The sequence below is a fragment of the Tachypleus tridentatus genome, chromosome 7, assembly GCF_004210375.1.
Source record: "Tachypleus tridentatus isolate NWPU-2018 chromosome 7, ASM421037v1, whole genome shotgun sequence".
Classification (NCBI taxonomy): Eukaryota; Metazoa; Arthropoda; class Merostomata; order Xiphosura; family Limulidae; genus Tachypleus; species Tachypleus tridentatus.
The window spans coordinates 139141670-139163114 of record NC_134831.1 but is presented as its reverse complement, the minus strand read 5'-3'; positions in this window follow the sequence as shown (position 1 = coordinate 139163114).

Sequence of the window (21445 nt, the reverse complement as noted above, 5' to 3'; positions counted from 1 at the left end):
AGAGCATGCGTTTTTTTATAAGCTGTACGATCCGACGAAGGACGCGAGCTCAAAATGTCATCCTTCTTTAGAAAAAATGTGTAAGAAAAACTTGGCAATTGTTCAACCAACTTTTTTATTTTGATATCTTTGTTACATATGCTGTTTTAACTCTATTTATTTTCTTTTTATGAGAGGGTTTATTTACCAATGAGGGCATTGCTCTGGAATGGGTTAGTGTGATTTTAGAGCACGAGTTATCCAAAACGTTCTTCTACGTAAGTTATTTTGCTTCCATATAAAATGTTGAAGCACTTTTTATTACCTCAGCACCTAATAAGCGAACAATACCTCTCTTTTAAATGCCTCACAAATAAAATTGCAAAATTTCACCATGAAAGTAGGGTTTGAAACCAATACAGTAATAGGATATTAAGAAGCCTTACCTTCTGGTATTGTATTTAACGCAGGCGGTTTATTTTCCTTAATTCATTTGTATGGGTTTTAATTAACACCACATTATGTTTGCTGCACCGCAACCATAATAAAAGATAGAATTATTTTTCTTTTCTGAAACGTAAATCTTTAGAATAGAATTTCACTATATAAGTATTGTTTCCGCAAGTAGTTATCTTATTAGCTCAATCTTATATATACCCTTACGTTCGCTCTTTTTCTTTAAATTTCTAGTCTCACTTGCAAGCCTTTCAAGCAGAAAAGAAAGGAGCTTCTTAAAAGCAATCTAAAGTACGTTAGGGCATTCACTGTAAAACATGGAAGATTTTTCTCATGTATATGAAAATATAAAATATGTTATACTATTAGCAGGTTAGGACATGCTTTGTAGAATACGAACGTTTATCTCATATATTTGTAACTTGCTCAGGTAGTTAAGGAGCTCGATTTGCAATCAGAGGGTCGCGGGTTCAAATCTCTGGCTCGTTTAACATGCTCAGCGTTTCAGCCATGGGGCGTTATAATGTGACAATGAATCCAACCATTCAGGGGTAAAAAGTAGCATTAGATTTGGCTGTGCAGTTATGACTAGGCGTCTCCCATCTAGTCTTTCACTGTCAAATTAGGGACTGCTAGCGTAGAAGGCCCTCATGTAGTTATGGGCAAAATTCAAAACAAACAAACGAACATTTGGAAGTATAAAATATACTCTTCAAAAAAAGAAACGCAAAGGCAAAATTTGAGACAAATTGTTAACAAGTTTATTCCGGGTAGTTCTGTATGACATGTGTGAAACTTTGCACATTCACTGCTGAGCATCCAAAGTCTGCAAAGGCAAACTCCGCGCTCACTAGTTGACGTTTAACGTCACTCAACGTCAATAACGAGTATGCTCCCCGTGAGCATCAATAACTGCTTGGCATCTTCTGCTCATGGAAGCGATGAGATGACGAATCACATCCTGTGGAATGGCTGTCCACTCAGCCTGCAAAGCTGCTGCAAGCTGAGGTAGAGTCTGCAGTTGAGGTTGTCGCCGTCGCAGACGTCGGTCCAACTCGTCCCAAAGATGTTCGATGGGGTTTAAATCTGGTGATCTGGAGGGCCAGGGAAGAACGTTGATGTTGTGATGTCTCAAGAAGACAGTGGTGAGTCGGGCTGAGTGAGGACGGGCGTTGTCATGTTGAAAAACGTCGTTGACGTTCACCATGATGGGTTGCACATGGGGCCTAAGAATCTCGTAGACAGTTGCGTACGGTCTGATTAAATCTCCTACGCAGCCCTGGTGTGGTTGAGGCAGTAGACGTCACAGTAGTGGTCCTATCCCGAAGGTGACGTAACCGGATGTAGCGATCTTGTGCGGGCGTGGTCACACGAGGTCTGCCAGATCGTGGATGGTCACAAGTTGATCCATGTTGTTGGTGACGATTCCATAGCCTTGTGATGGTGCTTGGGTGGACATCCACCGCTCTGGCAACATGTGATCGAGATTCGCCTGCTTCCAAGCGACCAATAGCGTTGTTGCGTTGTGCTTCAGTCAGTCTTGGCGTAACTGTATTGCGTGTCGGTGGCTTAACACTGAGCTATGGAAACCGAGAATCCGTCACTTTTATAGGGATTTTGCACATGTTGCACGTGCAGAATATGCAGATCTCTCAAACAAATTTATTGGACACGCATGCATTTTGGCGAAAAATCCGATGTTTTCCTCCGTTTTCAAAGTGCACAACTTTTATTGTCATTTTGGTCTGGCAATCAGTGCCTTAACACGTGTAATATCACATACTCTGAGCTTGTAACGTTATTACATATATTTCTCTTTAAAATTTGCGTTTCAACCAGAACTAGTGTTACCTGACAAACATAATACAACAACAGCAGCAGCAAAAATTGACTCACAAAACAGAGACTCTGAGACGCACCGATCTGGCTCAGGTATGTTTACGACACACATTACAAATAAGATCCTATGGCTTCTTGAACCACCTGAACATTCAACAATGTTAAGAGAAGAAGCTAACAGATTCCTATTGTTATACTATATATATAATAGGAGTTTAAATGAAGCTTACGGTATTGATAAATTCCTTGAATATGTATATACATATCAAACTACCCCACAACATCAACACGGTCGTCATAGACTATCTTGTCTGCTTAAAGGGGATTAACTTCATATTACCAAGAAAGATAAAAATGCATCATTACAACACCTCTTGACAATGGAAGATAAAGAATAAAATGATTCGGCACATATTCTTTTATATAACGAATCTTTCTAAGAACATACGAAGAATACGAAAACAATGTAAAGTCAGAAGTCATAGAGTGAGTTGACGTGTTTAGCACACACTAAACCATGAACTGCTCCACTAGAAAATTAAAACACTGTTCAAAAGATCCTTTATCAACATGGACACTGAAACATTGAAGAAACAAAGAATTCAGAAGCGTAATAAACAGACAAGACAATATGTCTGTTATAGCCCAATATGTCAGAAATGAAAACTATATAAAAAACAAACAAATCAAGGGAAATGAAACAGATAAAGGCACACAAACCAACCATCTAATAACGCATTACGTTAACCTGGTAACAAAGTCAGAAGTCGGGAAAGCCTGGATAATGCTATGGAAACCACTCAAATAGTAAGTTGAATCAAGTTCTAGCAGGGTTGATCTAGACATATGGATATAACAAGAAGAAACAACATTGATTTTGGTTCTCTGTCTGTATCAAAGTATAGAATTCTTCTCTGGACGTCTCTGGAAATAATAGCAGAACAAACAACAGCTGATAAACAGCTTATAAGTTTCACTTTGGTTCTCTGTCTGTATCAAAGTATAGAATCCTTCTCTGGACGTCTCTGGAAATAATAGCAGAACAAACAACAGCTGATAAACAGCTTATACGCTAATCAATAATTACTATATGATAACAAATCAGCAACCAATGAACATTTATACTCAACTGATTGTTTGGACTACCACCAATAAAAATTCCTGATAACTTATTGGTAAGCCTACAGATTTACAACTCTAAAATCCGAGGTTCGATTTCTGGCAGTGGACAAGGCCCAGTGTGGCTCTGAAATGAAATATACAAACAAACCAAAGTTGAGAACTTGACCCGCAAGTTTATGTAGATATATTTTTGTAGCATGTTAACTGACATCCTTGCAGTGCCATGAAACAGAATCATTACTTTAAAATCTTATATAGTTTTCTATACAGTCTGTTTTATATGTACCACAAGGAGTGAACATTTAATGATTTGGCTGCCATCTAGCGAATGCTGTTGAACATAGTATATATAATATTATATGTGTGTGAGTGCATGTGCTTTATCAACATTTGCCATTTAAGGTTAATCGATGAACAAATACCCGAATTAAAAATTATCCGTTCTCATCTATTGTTTTTAGATCTTCAATATTAATATTAAAGTTTCCACCAGTGGCTCAACGATAATTTTAAAAACTTTAAAATTCAGGGATCGATACAAGCGATGACCACAGCACATATAATCTATTATACAACTTTGCATTTGATGACAATAATTGTCTATCAGTTTGTTTGAACAAGTTAAAAAAAACCTGTAAATATGTATATTTTTAATTAATTTATTTAATGGTTTTAGTTTGGCTTAGGGAGTACAACAGCTGAGATGGACCAACAGGTCCCTTTTTGTACCTAATTACAATGTAATATATACTTAAATATAACGTACTGAACCAGCCTCAACCCTGTCCTACGTCTTACGCATATAATGTCAAATTAGGGTGGTTTTGAAGATGTAGGTTTGCCAAAATTTGATACTTAATGTACATTTTTATGTACGTTTATAATATGGTTTACAACCGTCTTTTTATGGGTTTTTGGAAATTAATATGTAAAAAATAGTAAAACCGTATTATAATTAGCTGTAATTTTTAGTCGTCGTTCACGTCTGTTAAAATGTTTTATTACAAGTTACTAAGTAACTGCCCTCCGCTAGTACAGCGATAAGTCTACGGATTTACACCGCTCACATCAGTAGTTCGATTCCCCTGGGTGGGGTCAGCAGATAGCCCGATGTGGCTTTGTTATACGAAAACCACACACATTAAGTAACTGAGAATAGATTCGAATATTTAAGAAAAATACTTAAGGTGTACACAGCTCTCGAAAGATAAGGACTAATGAACATTTATTCCATGCTATATGATCTCTGATTAATTCTAACGACCAAAGTTCGTTACCATCAATTACATAACCTAAGATAGAAAGGAAATATTGAAACTTGTTTTCTGATGAATCGCCGCTACGCAAATGTTGTCTCGTACAGGTTCGCAACCGGACTACAAGATGGCTGACTACCAGTAAAAGTGTTTCATTTTGGTTATGCCACCTGATTTCTTACGTCATCGTCTTTCTCTTTCATAAGATCGCCATTAAAAATGGCAAAAAAAACATTGGCATTGTGGAACATATCACACTTTATCTTCAACTACTTCATTGTTGTTGATTTAGCAGTTTCTTTTTAAACAAACGACGTATAACACTAGAATAAAATTTTAATTCGTTTCAAAAAATATTTGAATTTTGGCAACAAAATACAAGCAAAGTTATAAAAGTTAAATAAGTGTATGGTTTGTATGTAAATTATGTTTTTTCTAACCTTATATTTGCAAACGACACATAAAACTAGGCCCGACATGGCCGTGTGGATTAAAGTATTCGACTCCTAATTTGAGGGTCGTGGGTTCGAATCCCTGCCGCACCATACATGCTTGCCCTTTCAGCCGTGGGGGCGTTATAATTTGACGGTTGATCCCACTATTCGTTGGTAAAAGAGTAGCCCAACAGTCGACAGTGGCTGGTGATAACTAGCGCCCTTCCTTCTAGTCTTACACTGTTAAATTAGGGACGGCTAGCGCAGATAGCCCTCGAGTAGCTTTCCGCGAAATTCAAAACAAACAAAACAAACATGAAGCTAGAAAATGAAATTCTTCTCTGTCAATATTTTATAGGCAGAATACTATAAATAATCCAACTCTTTCGAACGGCCATTGGTTGTTAGCATATGCTACGATATTTCTGATACATAAAACTATACATTTATTTCTTATGGTTTTTTTTTATAAAGATATAATCTTGTTTGACTGTTTCCTTTTGAACAAAGTACAGTAATAATAACACGAATGAAAAAAATGAATATCACTTATTCAATAAAACGAGAAGACGTATTATGCAGGTTGTTTATAAAGGACTAGAGGTACTCAGGTAAACATTTATTACTTTTTGTGATATATGTCCCTTTTCGTCATACAAAGGAGTAGCTTTACATATAATAAAAAAGGAAACGGAAATAAAAAAACAAACTAAATGACCAGAAAAATAAAATTATGAAATATTTTTTCACCACAACAACGTATACCTTTTCATACGAAACAATTAAGTTCTGAGCGCTTGTTTTTGAGGGCTGTTAGCGCTAGCTGTCCCTAATTTAGCAGTGTAAGACTAGAAGGAAGGCAGCTAGTCATCATTAGCCACTGTCATCTGTTGGGCTACTCTTTTAGCAACGAATTGTGGGATTGACCATAACTTTGTAACGCCCCAACGGTTGAAAGGGCGAGCATGTTTGGTGTGACGGGGATTCGAAACTGTGACCCGCGGATTACGAGTTGAGTGTCTTAACCCTCCTGGCCATGTCGGGCCAACAATTAAGTCAGTCGAAAAAATCAGTAGTTTCGTCTTAGACATAAGTATAAAGGCTATGATAACTCATGTAATTACAACTGTCTGTCATAACATGATGTGATATGAGAGGCTGCTCTGAAGCACACGGTCCTTTTGTCAACTCTTTATGTTGATATAACTCGTCGAGCACTAAAAGTTAATCAGTTCTTTTACGAGTCGAGCACCCTATCTACATGGCCATGTCGGCCATTTTGAATTCAAACACAGTTTCAAACATGCCGCTCAAAGGATCCAAAGGGAACAAGGAACAAAAAATCCTATTCCAGATTCAGTATCAGCGACCTTGAAAACCTATTTCTAGATCCCATAATTCACAGGTTTGGTTCTACTAGCTTCAATACAGTGGAAACAGCTTGCAGACAAAGAAATTCAGAAACTCATAATATGAAATAATACAGATTTTGAGCTTTTGTCGCCATTATCAATTGATGTTTGTTTTCATGCTTTCAACTCTGTACAGCTATCATCAATTGATGATACGGGCTAAAACCATTAGTTTGCAACACCCTCACACCGTAGTGACCGCACCCATTCGAAGGGTTGCGTCTGAGTAGTTTTCTCAGTGTAAGTCATGGAGCAGAAAGGAAGAGTGCATCAGCTAAAGGAATGAAGCGAAATTGAAATATTAGCACGTGATAATCATTCCAATGAAGAATAAAATTTTTCAGATTTTTCATCAGCACCATATTCAATTGTTTCAAGATCTGACCGTAATTTAGACAGTGAATCAGAATCCATAAGTCCATGTATTCATTCTTTTCACAATAGAAACGCTGAACTCACTGATAAATTTAGGTTCACGAATGAATCTATAGAATATGAAGTGTTTTACCGCTATATTTGATCAAAGTATAATGAGTGATATTGTGTGAGAAACAAACAGAAGTTATGAGTTTTGTAAATCCTTGAATTTCAAATAAAGTGAAAGTAACTCTCCCTCTACTTCACGAAGTAAGAACTGGGAAGATACAACTATTGACAAAATGTACACCTTTTCTTCTGGTGATGCTTTTGCCACATGTGAAAAAACATGTGTTGGTTGACTCTTGGAAAAATGATCCTGTTATAGTAACTCTAATTTTTCCAAAATATATTACTCGAAATCGATTCAGGGAGATTCTTAAATATTTTCTTTTTGCAAATAACAAAGAGCCGAATGCAAACAATCGATTGTGGAAAGTTCGAGAAGTGTTTACAATGATGAAGTGTAAAGATGAGAAATCTTTTCCTCCATTTCAAAAAGTAGTTATCAATGAGCCTTTGTCACATTATTTTCAAACAATACATTCCAAGCAAGCGCCGTAGATATGGAATAAAAATCTTTGTATTACGTGATTGTGAAACAGGAATTGTAATAAATTTGATTGTCTATTCTGCAAATCATGTAGATGCTCCCAAAGATTCTGATTAGGATTTTTCAGGATCAATTGTCAAATAATTGATGAAAAACCTTGGAAAAGTTCATATATTATATATTGATAATTGTTGTACAAGTCCTGAATTATGCAGCTTTCTCTATGAAAATAAGACTAGTTGTTGTGGGACAGTTAGAACTAATCGAAAGCACATGCCTAAATTTGCATCTCTGAAGAAAGGAGATGTTAAGACCAATAAACAAGGAAACATTTTATCACTTCAATGGAAAGACAAACGTCTTGTTACTTTACGTAGTGCAGTACATGAAGGTGAAATGAAATACACTGGAAAGGATGATTACAAAACTAAACAACCAATAACAAGCCTGATATGGTTATAGATTATCAACATGAGGCTAGTTAACAAAAGTCACATGTACATTGGACCAATTGATTGCCTTTGTAAATATGTGATGCGGTACACGAAGCTTTTTTGTCAACTAATTGATAACTCAATTTTGAATTCTTATAATGTGTATTTATTAAAAACTGGCAAGAAGTCATCAATGAGGTAGTTTAGTTGCAATGTAATTTACCAATTATTGTGAAGATAAGGAAGGGTGGCAAGACTTTTTCCAGGAAGACATAGCCTTACTGTTCCTGATAAACTTGTTGGACATAGAAGCATTTTCTCGGCGCTTTTTAAAACAAGTGGACAAGACAATATTACGTATGCATGCATATAGCAGGAAAAGGAAAGAAGTGAAAGATCGTGACTACTTGGTGTAAAGAATGTAAAGTAGCACTGTGTAATGGAGAACCTCTTCGTAATTTTAATGCCCTAAAACATTTGAACTTATAATCAATAAGTCTTTATTTACCTTTTCGTTTTCTTTCATATTTTGTTCAAAATTCATAATATAAATGCTAAAGATTATGTTTAAGATTTTTTCCCAATATTTTACGTCTGTGTTGTGTTGTTACTTACAACATTCTTGCTGTTTAAGGGTTAATATTGGTTTTTCCGCTTCAACCAATCATATCTTTTATTTCTACCTAAAGTACTGTGCACCAACAAATTATTTTGTCGACTCAAAATGTGATATTGTGAACTTGAAGCCTCACTCGAAGGCTACCAAATTTAGTGGACATACTTTAACAAATACCTGTTTTACTGTGACATGCTAATCATGACGGAGCGTTGAAGTTTCAAGACCTTTAAAGATACATTCTATCATATAAAGCTCAGACTTAATTTTCATAATTTCCGTTACTAAATCTCTATACAAATTTTTCGTTTGAGTTCGATTAAAATTGTATGAATTAACATGCGTTACAACACTTGATGGAAGATCTTCAGTAACATATTGTGATGCATATAAGTCAAACACTGTTCAGGAAATGTTTGAATATCGTAACAAGTTGCATGGTGTACGACGTGCTACAACATAATGCAGTGCAAGTGATTGTTATGTAACTTAATATACGATTGATAACTAATCAAAGCAACGATCGACAAATAATCTCAGCTGATTTTCACGGTTTCACAGCATAAACATAGTTTTTCTGATCTCATAAACTGGAGTTTGTAGTAAAAAGTTGGCTATAGCGTAGATGTACATTTTGGCGTAGGTTTGTTCTCTGTTTTAGTGGAAACTATAAGTGTTCGAATATACAAATGGAAAACACCAGTTATCTTGAAGAAACATGTGTTTGAATAGTTTGTTAAATAATATTTGAATGACTATTTGTGATATGTAATTTGGAAAGCGGTGGAGAGAAGGAAGATGAGCAGACAGGAGTTATCGGTTAGAAATTTGACTGACACACTGGGGATTCGGGGATTGGTTGCATCTACACTTTATTTAGAGACAGTTTAATTTCCTATGAGATTCCTGGAACTTAGGTGGAGACAGTGACGCCACAAAAGGGATTTTGCTGGCCACCACGACGTATGTAACTGTAATAAAACATTACAAAGATGTGAAAATTGTATTCTCGTTTTACACACAATTTTATGTTTATAAACGTGTATAGTTTGCCTTAGAAAATGTTTATTGTATGATAAAAGCATAATAATACTTTTTTGAAGAGCAATTTTTATTTAATATGAAACTCAAAACAATTAACTTCGTATTGAATGAATAATGCTTTCCAACACGACAGCATTTACAGAAATGTTTTTTTAAATTTCGCATAAGCCTACACGAGGGTTATATGCGCTAGGTGTCCATAATTTAGTAGTGTAAGAATAGAATGAAGGCAGCTAGTCATCATCACCCACCGCAAACTCTTGAGCAACTTTTTTACGAATAAATGGTGGGATTTACCGTCACATTATATGCCCCAAGGCTCAAAGGGCGAGCATGTTTGGTGTGGCGGGGACTCGAACCTTCGACCCTCAGATTACGACTCAAGTGTCTTAACCACTTGACCATGCCAGGGGCTACGAGTCGAGAGCCTTAATAACCTGTTCATGCCGGGCCTACTACAGTAATGCCGGTGTTTTCTTTTATGTAAATAAAAAAAAAATTCTTGTGTGTAAGTGTATTGGTTAAAATATATGTGGTTTTAATAATTTTTTCAGTGCAAAAAAGTTTATATACATATACAAGTAAATTTTCCAGGTTATGTCTATCTGACCGATGGTTTACTTAGCGGTGATTTTTCAAGTGTTTCATCTGTCAATGATAGTATTTAGAGTAGTGGTTCTTAACCTGGGTTCAATCGAACCCTAGGGGTTTGGTGAGTCAGTCTCAGGAGTTCGGCGGAGGTCAAGACACACACACTGTGTGTATCGGTTTCGTTCACTCCACTCGTATGATTCGTGACGTCATGCTCCAATTGACCATCATTGGCTGCAGCTGATCACGTCACATCACTTGGTCTTAATATCTGTGCTAGAGGGAACATCGTGCGCTTAGCAGTCGACTTGTGACTGCAGTAATCGTGCGTCATTTGTTATATTTTTCCAAATCTGTCAATTCCTTCATACTAACTATGTCGAGCAAAAACAAAGTGGTCGGAGGAATACGTACAATATGGATTCACGTGTATAACGGAACGTGATGGGAGTCAGCGTCCTCAATGCATGGGAAATACAAGAACACAACGCTTGCTGAATTCAAGGTAAAGAGAGACAGGTTTAATAAAAAGGCTACTTTGCCTGTTCTCAGCTTTGTACCCATCGAAAAACCGATCCTCACAGCATCTTACTAAATTGCATACTTGATCGCAAAGCAGTGCAAACCACACACCATTGGTGAAGCACTCGTAAAACCAGCTGCGTTGAAGATGGCGAATATCATGTTGGGAAAAGCTGCTGAAAAAAAATTATATCAAATTCCTCTTTCAAATGACACCATCAGCAGCAGAATAGATGACATGAGCGATGACATCTTGGCTCAAGTAGTTGCAGATCTGATTTAAAGCCCAGCAAAATTCAGCCTTCAACTCGACGAGACCACCGACGTTTCCAATCTAAGCCAGCTTGTTGCATTCGTGCGCTGCGTGAAGAAAGAAGAGATAAAAGAAGATTTTTTATTTTGTAAGTCTCTCACAACAACAACTAAGGAAGCCGACGTGAAGAAACTTGAAGATGACTTCTTCAGAGACAACGATCTTTTGTAGGATATGGTTTCTGCAGCTTGTTCGGACGGAGCTCCACGAAAACTCTGGAAACTCTGGTTTTGGTGCACTGGTGAAAGCCAATGCACCACACATCATTGTAACGCACTATGTTCTGCACAGACATGTGTTGGAAACAAAAACCTTGTCTTCAAAACTGGCAGAAGTATTAAAAATTGTAGTGGAATGTGTGAACCTCGTACGAAATAGTCCCCTGAAGCACCGCATCTTCAAAGAGCTGTATAATGAAATGGGTTCTGAATTCGAGGTACTTCTGTACCATTCTAACGTTCGGTGGTTATCCCGGGGAAAGGTGTTGAATCGTATTTTTTCCATGCGTGTGGAATTAGCCCTGTTTTTGCGAGAGCACCAACATTGTCATGCAGATTGCTTCGAAAAATCTGAGTTCATTCTCAATTTGGCGTACATGGCCGATATCTTCAATGCTTTCAATCATCTCAAACAGATGCAGGGCGGTGGAGTCAACATTATCAAAGCGGAAGAAAACCTGAAGGCTTTTAAAAAAAAGCTACCGTTATGGAAACGACGAACAGAGAATGATAACTTCGCATACTTTCCCCTGCTGGACGATTGTGTAAGTAAGATCGAAGATGTGTCTGAAATCGGAGACATTTCTGTACCAGGGGAACTGAAGCAAGCAATTGCCATGCACTTAAATGAGCTCGCGAAGTCTCTCGACAGATACGTCCCCACCAGAGAGTCGTATCCAGCATGGGTGAGACAGCCGTTTACGTTTAGTGTTGCGACAGGAGATGTCAATGATGAATACCTCGACGAAATTATTGAACTTCAGCAGAACCAGGTTTAACAGCAACTTTTCAGAACAACAACGCTCTCAACGTTTTAGTGTCACCACATTGTAGCGTACCCTCTTATTGCAAAGAAAGCCCTTGAGATACTCATACCGTTTGTTACAACGTATCTTTGCGAGCAATCCTTTTCAAGAATGGTAGACATAAAAACGAAGAAACGGAACAGACTTTGTTGCGAAAATGATATGAGAGTGGTACTTACCAAGGTGAAGCCGTGCATTTCTGAACTTGTCTCTGAAAGGCAACAGCAAAAGTCACATTGATTTGCAGTAAATATTCATTGAGTTATGTTTTTGTGTGAAATTCATGTTCTGTTGGTTTTGTTCTTTGCACACAGTGATATTGTGTGCAACTGATGTATGGTTCACTTTGTGCACCAATAGAATATCTACTATGTTTTGAATTTGAAAAAAATCATATTTTATTTTCCCAATTACGAAGGGTTCAGTGAATGCAAGTACGAAACTTCCGGGGTTTAGTACCTCCAACAAGGTTAAGAACCACTGATTTAGAGACACCTCATAAATAGTAGGAACATTTCGTAGTTCGCTCTTCTTGTAATGTGGACTGCCTTTCTGACAATCTTCATACGATCAATAACTAATTTGGTAAAAATACACGTTTTCTTCCTTTTTAACGTGTTTTCATGTCTTATGTAATATTTCTTAGCTTGAAGAACAATCTATTCTTTTGAAAGTCAATTTCATGCAGTGACTGGAAAAATTGTCAATTTCTCAAATACGCGGAATCTTATTATTAACTCAAACCACTAACAGCGATAAACGCTGTTAGATTTTGATGGAAGCTGAACATATAAAACTGGCTTTAAGATTAAATTATTTCTAAAACATCAGCTTACAAATAAACTAAACTATGTAGTTGAAGTCATTCCATTACTTGGTATCACAAAAGCTTTGTCTCTGTGTCCGAACTTAAAAGATGTTGTACACGCTTTCTGGTAACTCATCATTATGGTCACATACCACGTTACTTTTAAACTTTTCACGACAAGTGAAGTTGTGCGTTATGTGATCTTTTCACGCAAATTTCGCATGAGCAGACAAACGCGTGTCTGTTCTATTATGAGACAGAGGGAACGTTTCTAGATTATTGCAGGCAACATGCTAGTGAAAGAATAGACAACATATACGACATGACTAATAAGGACAACAAATCCAAAAATAAGCAAATCACATAACGCTACAGTTAACTCAAACAGAGCACGATCATAACATTCAAACTCAATACACTGAATAAGTAAATGTACGTTAGTTACTGTTCTAACCCTGAGCGATAATGCTATTTTTGTATATTCATCTAAAGCATGAAAGCTGAAATAGAAATATGATTCAACAATGTTTTTTTTTTTTTACCTTGCAGCTGTCCAAACAAACTTAGCCAGTGGTCTTAATGCTGAAAATATTTTTTCGTGTTATTGGTTTATTAAGATGAATATGAATATGAATATCATTAAAGTCTGAAATTTCGCGACTGTTTTCTTCTAACTCAATACTTCAAATACATCTATATTATCATACGACTTGTGTCTGTTCGTAACAAAATTATTCCATATTACTAATCTTCTTCATCGTGAAATATTGAGGGATTTTTGTTGATGCCAAAGAAAGATTCTAGAAATCCCTTATTTTATTCACTTACCAATTTTGATGAGATTGGCAGCCGTTCCAGTTACCCCTTGCACTTTTTTTTTTTCGACGCCTAATTCCCAAACTGTAATCGTCATCAAACTTTCAAGGGATCATTGGATATGGCCCAGAGCCCCACGACATATACGAGTACAAGACTCATAATGTTTCAGAAATGGCTAGTCTAATATTAAAAAACTGACCAATGAAACAAATGCAGCGCTTTGGACAGGATCTGTTATTAGTATTAATAAATCAATTCAGAGGGAGAGAGACTGTCAGTTGTGACCGGCTTTAGTTTCGTAACAAAATTCTCTGGAATAATCAGTCTGTAAACAAAACCATCAGATGGAGTCCTACTAGATCATTTCTTCCTAGAAAATTTACAGTAATGATGTAGACGTTTAAATCATTAATAATATTTCATGTTTAGTTTCTATTAATACTGAGTTTGGAACAAAGGAACAAAACTGATAACTAAGGAAATTTATCTTTCGAAACTTGTATATTTTTAAATATGTTCATTATTTCTAACAATTTTAGTGCATGAGACCAGGAAACACAATTGCATTCAGAGGCTTTTTTTTTCTCGTTTATTTACAATATTATAAAAATATTCATAGAGACAAAACACGATAAATGAAATACTCTTTGTTAAGACAGGTTATTTTGATATAGTATTATTTTAAAATAAAACAAACATAATCGCATGCAAAACGTGTCGTGAGCTAATGTAACTTTTCAAAATGTTTAGAAAATATCTTTAAATTATCACACTTTTACCTAAGTTAGAAAGGTACCAGAAATAGAGTATGTTAGATTGCTTTGCCATTGTTTTCTTTGCCATTTTAATAAGCTTGATTCTACACAATTAAAATTACTAGATATTTTTTTCGCGAAATATCTTATAATAATCCTATATTAAGACGCATTTCTGTCCATTTTTAAAATTTTGAACGCATATGTACCCGTACTGCTTTTGTGGGATGACGTTATTGAAGGGTGGATGTAAACCATGACAACGCTTTTGTGTTTTTATTTTATTTCAACGCATACAAACAAAATCGTTTGTTTTGCTGTTAAACACAATGCTACATAATGGGCTATCTGCACTGTACTCACCAAGGGTATCGAAACTCGCTTTTTATCTTTATAAGCCTTTAGTTTTCAGTAAGAACATAAATACCTTGTATTTATCGTAACATAAAGCAGAAAGTCCTTGAAAACTCTTTCACTAGCTCAACGGTAAATCTGGGGACTCAGAACTTTTAACAATAAACAAATAAACATTTAGACATTACATCCAGCAGAATATAATATACACTATGCAAATGATAAATTACTTATATACATATTTTGTTTTTGCATAGTGTATATTATCTTCTTTAATGATATTACGTCTCGAATCTTGAGCCATTCGTTAATTAGGTCTCACCCGGTCCAAGATTGGATGACTAAAGAGTCTTGAAATAGATATAATTAGCAATAGTTGTTTCATGTTCAGAAAAAATATTAACATTCTAGTAAAATAAATATGACCAGAAAGACAAGAATTACTGAGACTTACGAATTTAAATTCCATAAAAGTTGGTTTAGTTTTAATAACGGATTTAATATAATTTAGTTACACAAATTTTTAAAATTAATATCACTTCTTCTATCACGTAAGAATTATTTCACAAATCCTGAAGAAAAAACTTTGGCTTGAAACAAATTATTATTTCTTTTACCACAATGATAATTTATATTTTATAAAAAATATAAACAATCTGAAGAAGATTTTGTATGAAATCTACGCCTTTTAGTTTCAAAACTTTGTGTTATTGTCTTTCTTATATGTATTACATTATAAAGTTTTGTGAAAAATTTATACGTTATGGAGAAATATGTACATCATTTTCAGATTCAACGTACAGGAATTACCATAAAAAATATAAAAGTTCACGTCAGTAAAACCACAACAGGCCTGTGTTATCATTCATGCTGTTTAAACAACTGCTTTTTATGCATAAGGTCTGTAGTTGAGCGTTAAGAAATTCAAATATAGTTATTTCACTTGTATGTTGCACAAATGAATAACATAACTCAGTACTTTACATCTTTCATTGATTCAGCGATATGCTTGAAGGATATAAAATCTAAAATTAAAAATTCCATTACAGCGTTAGACACAGTTCAGATAGAATATCTGGTAAGTTTGTAGTAAAATGTTGGTCAAGAAAGGAATACTTGTCTCAAATAAGAAAATAATATAAGAAAATAAGTATTACCAATTTACGATGATTTAATTCAGGTTTCGGCCCCAGCATGGCCAGGTGGTTAAGGCACTCGACTTGTAATCCAAAAGTCGCGGGTTCGAATCCCCGTCACACTAAACATGCTCGCCCTTTCAGCAGTGGGGGCGTTATAAATTTTCTATTTATTTATCGTGTACGTACAACAGCTTCAAATTTATTACAGACATACGTGAGGAAATGGTCATGTGAACAAATGTTTGTAAATATATGTCATCAAACCTTTGAAATGTCTATTTTTATAATGATTAAATTTATTTGATGGTTCTTCACGATCCGATATGGGTTGGTAGTTAGGGCACTCCACTCGTAATCTGAGAGTATAGAGTTGGAACCCTCGTCACACTAAACATGCTTGCAATTTCAGCTGTGGGGGCGTTATAATGTACGGCCAATCCCACTATTCGTTGGTAAAAGAGTAGTCCAAGAGTTGGGGGTGTGGAGGTGGTGATGACTAGCTGCCTTCTCTTTAGTCTTAGATAGCCCTCGAGTAGCAATGCGCTAAATTCAAAAAGAAACTTAATGCAAGTTTCCGATCTGCAGTTGCCAAAACTTCGTGAATTCTCATTTGTTCTTGTCCTCCGTTGGTGCAGTGGCAAGTCTACGGACTTACAACACTAAAATCAGGGGCTCGATTCCACTCGGGGGACTCAACAGATAGCTACATTTGGCTTTGCACACACTCATTTAATCTCACCTTCAATTTTTACTTTATACATATTTTTAAATTTAACTTACGGTAGCGGTAATAATTATTGAAATTTTACAAGGTTACAAAGGACGAATAATTTTAAATTACGAAGGTCAGAAACAACAAACAAAGAGAAATAGTAAATAACGAAGTTTTATTAACGATCAAACATATTCACAAAAATACAATAGAAATGCAGATAAATTCACATTGTTTGATTCATTTCGTATATGAGACCTTTGCGTCACACAGAGTATCACAATTTATTTTCATACTGTCATCTATTTTACTGTTATAACTACTTTACTATTGTACATAGTCTTTTCAGTTGTTGCAAGGCTACAAGGCATTAAAATTGTTTATATAACGGCTTTGCGCAAGCCCAGTCATCTTTGTGACTGCTTTCATTGGTCTTTCTGACGTCGAGATATTGTTTCTTCACATTTATTGATTGCTTGGATAATTTTCTTGCCGGGCCCGGCATGGCCAGGTGGTTAAGGCGCTTGACTCGTAATCCGGGAGTCGCGGATTCGAATCCCCTTCAACCAAACATGTTCGCTCTTTAAGCCGTGAGGAGGTTATAAAGTGAAGGTCAATCCCACTATTCGTTGGTAAAGGAGTAGTCCAAGAGTTGGCGGTGGGGGGGTGATGACTAGCTGCCTTCTCTCTAGTCTTACACTCCTAAATTAGGGACGGCTAGCACAGCTAGCCCTCGTATACAAACAAACATTTTATTGCAAGAAAGTGAATTCCTGTCTGAGAAAATATCCATTATTTATCAGAATCTATCTGCATTTGTTTGTAGTGAGAATGTGATTAATTTTTGCGTGTATCACTAACACCGTTGGCTAAAATGTAGCCCCAAACTTGTGCTAATCTCCGAGCACGTTTTTTTTAATAGATGTTGTACATCAATTATAATAGCATTCTTTTCTCCATTATAGAACAAACCGTCTTTCATATTGATGAATGGTTCGAACTTGATTCATTTTTAAAGAGGACGTGTTCCAATATTTTCTTATTACACTGTATTGGGTTTGATAGCCGTGTCAACTTTCGGTTTTAGCTAAAGTTTCTTAGTAGCGGATTTTGAACAGGTACCTGTTCATTAAAATCACATTGTGTTAATATGTCTCTTCTTCCCCGCTAGTACAGCGGTATGTCTCCGGATTTACAACGTTAAACTCAGCGGTTCGATTCCCTTCGGTGAGCTCAGCAGATAGCGCGATGTGACTTTGCTATAAGAAAACACACACACACACGCCTATGTCTCTTCTTGAAGAAAAATTCAAATCTGTATTCACAACAAGGCCGTTGACAAGATCTACGTTAGACTGTCGTTTTTCTTGGAAAGAACATAACCTGTGTACTTAGCATGATTTATTCAATGTTTCGTCTTCATACCTCGAACACTTCTAATATTAAGATTATTAGTTTCATGTTGCTTCTTTAGAGACATCCATACAGTCGTTTTTTCAAATACTGAGCTTTGGTGCAAATTTTGCACGGAATGTTTTTTATCAGTCAAAACTATGATCTGTGCATAATTTTTATGTGATAATAGGTTCTGAAAACCATAACTTAATTAATATTTCTACTAATATTACTGAGCATGTTATAGAATGCCTGCTTGTATTTTTGTAAGTTCTCTACTGAAACTGTACGTTTTGATTTGTTGGACGAAAAATAGACATAGTGTAAACTAGCAACACATGACAGCACTCTGGTGTAGTTCATTTTAAAATATTGTAGGTGTAACAATGTCTTTATGTCTGTTTTTCTTATCGTTTCTTTAATTATTTCTAGTACATTACATCTCACTCTCTTGTTTCATCTGAGACGTATATAAAATAATCGCTAAAGATTTTGAAATATGTTATTGTTGACTTTATTTGTAATTAGATTTAAAGAGAAAGGAATTTATGTCTTTTTCTGCAATGCTACAAACTAATCTATTCATATTCATCAGGTTAATTTGGTGGAAAATATTTAACATTTTAAATTATTCAGGTTGACCATAAAGAAGACGTTTTAAGGGACATTATTAAAGTTTTACAAAACAAAATCAATAATTTAACTTAAAAATATATTTACTTCATATATATTCGCATCCTGTTGGGACATTGGTAAGTTTTCGAATTTATAATCCTGTAGTCAAGGGATTGATTCTTGTTAGTGGACACAACAGATATCTTGGAATGGTTTTGTTATAAGAAAACATACACACACACACTTATCCGTTCAATATCTGTCTCGGTCCGGCATGGCCAGCTGTTTAAGGCACTCGATTCGTAATCCGAGGGTCGCGGGTTCGCGGCGATGGGTGGTGATGACTAGCTGCCTTCCCTCTAGTCTTACACTGCTAAATTAGGGACGGCTAGCACAGATAGCCCTCGAGTAGCTTTGTGCGAAATTCCAAAACAAACAAACAAAAACTATGGAAAATTTTGTAGTTCAGGTGAGCAAAAGGAAATTTTAACTGCTTGGAAAATCTCTACTTACCTTAAGTAGTATAAATTTTCCATTTCTGTCCTGAAAAAAACTCCCAAACCATTTTTACAAATACATATATTTTAAACAATATCTTTTTTAAACTAGTTGCTTAGGCCTAAAACCAGGAACCAGTTGGGTAATTGTTTTTTTTTTATTTTTACGAAAAATTTACGATGGTCATTTGGACAGAGAAGAATCACTTGCAATTTCGCTTCCACAATACGTCAGACAAACAAAGAAGTGTAAACTTTAACACTGTCTAAGCATTAGAAAAGAAGTTTTAAATAGAAAAACGAACGTGCAACATCTGCAGTTATGGTCCTGAATAAAATATGTTTACATTCAACGTGCTGGTTGGTGGGTCTCGTTTTCGATTTATCCACTAGGGAAACATTCGACTCAAAATCCATCTTGATAGTCTGTTGTCTCTGACAATCAATAGCGAAAGATAATAGCGAACTGTGGTGTTTTAGGAATGTAAATCAAACTTGAATTACGATGGTAGGCTTAAGTATCAGAATCAAATAAATCTGACAAGTGCTGGCAAAAGAAATATTCCCACGCGTAAAGAATGGCTGTTTTGATATTGCTTAACTTAAAGAGACGAGTTTTCGTTTATTTCATCGAATTCAAATGAAATGTCGTTTTATCTGTGAACAAGGGTTGTGTGTTCTTAAAGCTTTACTTACGGATTATTTTTATAAAATCACGAGGAATTGTCAGAAAATATCTAACACTAATTACTTCACTTTGTGCCTGAATGTCAGTAGAAAGGAAAAAGTGATTTTGAGAGTAGATATCCTATTCTGAACTCATGACTTGTAGATTTAAAAAAAAACACTCAAGTTTATCGTAGTGTTTTGGATAACCTAGATGCTCTTGGTGATTAATATTTGAGTGTAATTGTCATGTGACGTGGTTGACTTGAGTTATCACATGATTATTTCGGGGGCTTTGTAAAGAAGTGACCCGGCATGGCCAAGTGGTTAGGGCGCTCGACTCGTAATCTGAAGGTCGTAGGTTCGAATCCCCGTTATACCAAACATGCTCGCCCTTTCACTAGTGGGGACGTTATAATGTGATGATAAATCTCACTATTCGTTGGCAAAAGAGTAGCCCAAGAGTTGGCGGCGGATGGTGATGATGATGATATACCTTCCCTCCAATCTTACACTGCTAATTTAGGGATGGCTAGCGCGGGTTGCTTTGGGCGAAATCCAAAACAAAATAAATCTTGTAAAGAAGCAAATTTTCCCAACCATAATAGTCGCGGATTTATCATAAACTGTCGTTTGATGGTTGCTTTCTCCAGTTGCAATATTCATGGTTGTATAGTGAAACAAACTGATTTTTTTTTACCGACTGACATATACAACCAAAGTAGAGCATTTAAATGCACTCGTTTTACTGTAGATGCAAAAAATGTTATGGTTGTAATTTTCTAATACTTTCACTGTAAAATAATGATTAAGAGTTGTATAACACCGTTACATATTCAGTTTCTAGTTGACAAATACAATATCATAAAACCATTTGTTTATAAATGTAAAGCACTATGAATAGGTGATACACGTTTCTTTGAAATTTATAAATGATATTTTATGACTTCATTGTTTTTATATGAAAACTTTATGGCACGTATTTACATTTCAAACTAATATTTTAAAAGTTTGTTTATAATTAAACACAAAGTTATACAGTGGGCTGTCAGTGCTCTGCCCACCACCGATCTAGAAATCCGGATTCTAGCGTTGTAAGTCAGCAAATATACCACTGTGCTACTGTGTGTGTGGGTGGGTGGTGGGGAGACGTTTTAAAAGTGTATTTCATAAATTTAACATTAAAACTGTTATATTTTATTTGTTGTGTTGAATTTTGCACAAAGGTACTCGTGAGTGTGCTAAGTGTCTCTAATATTGAAAAGCTAAAAAATTGTTTCCTTAAAGTTAACACAAAGTGCAAATGTCTTATTACGTAGTTTTGCGTTACATAAACAATACAAACAGCGATGGCACTTTAAACCATAAATATTTTTAAAATATTTTAAAGAAACATTTAACATTGAAGTACTTTCGGTTTCTCATTCTAACACTTGATATTTCACTATTTTTTTCCGTTTATTTTTTCTGGAATTTTTACAAAATTCTAATAAATAAAGCGAAAAATGTATGTCATGTTCTGTTACAGTCACTTGAAACTTCTTAAGGTTGATATATGGAATGTATATTTTTATATTTGCCTATTATCTCGGTATAAACACATTAAGAGTACGTTTCGCTCACGTATGTGTATGGTAGAATAAATATATACTTTGTTTAATTTTGCGCAAAAC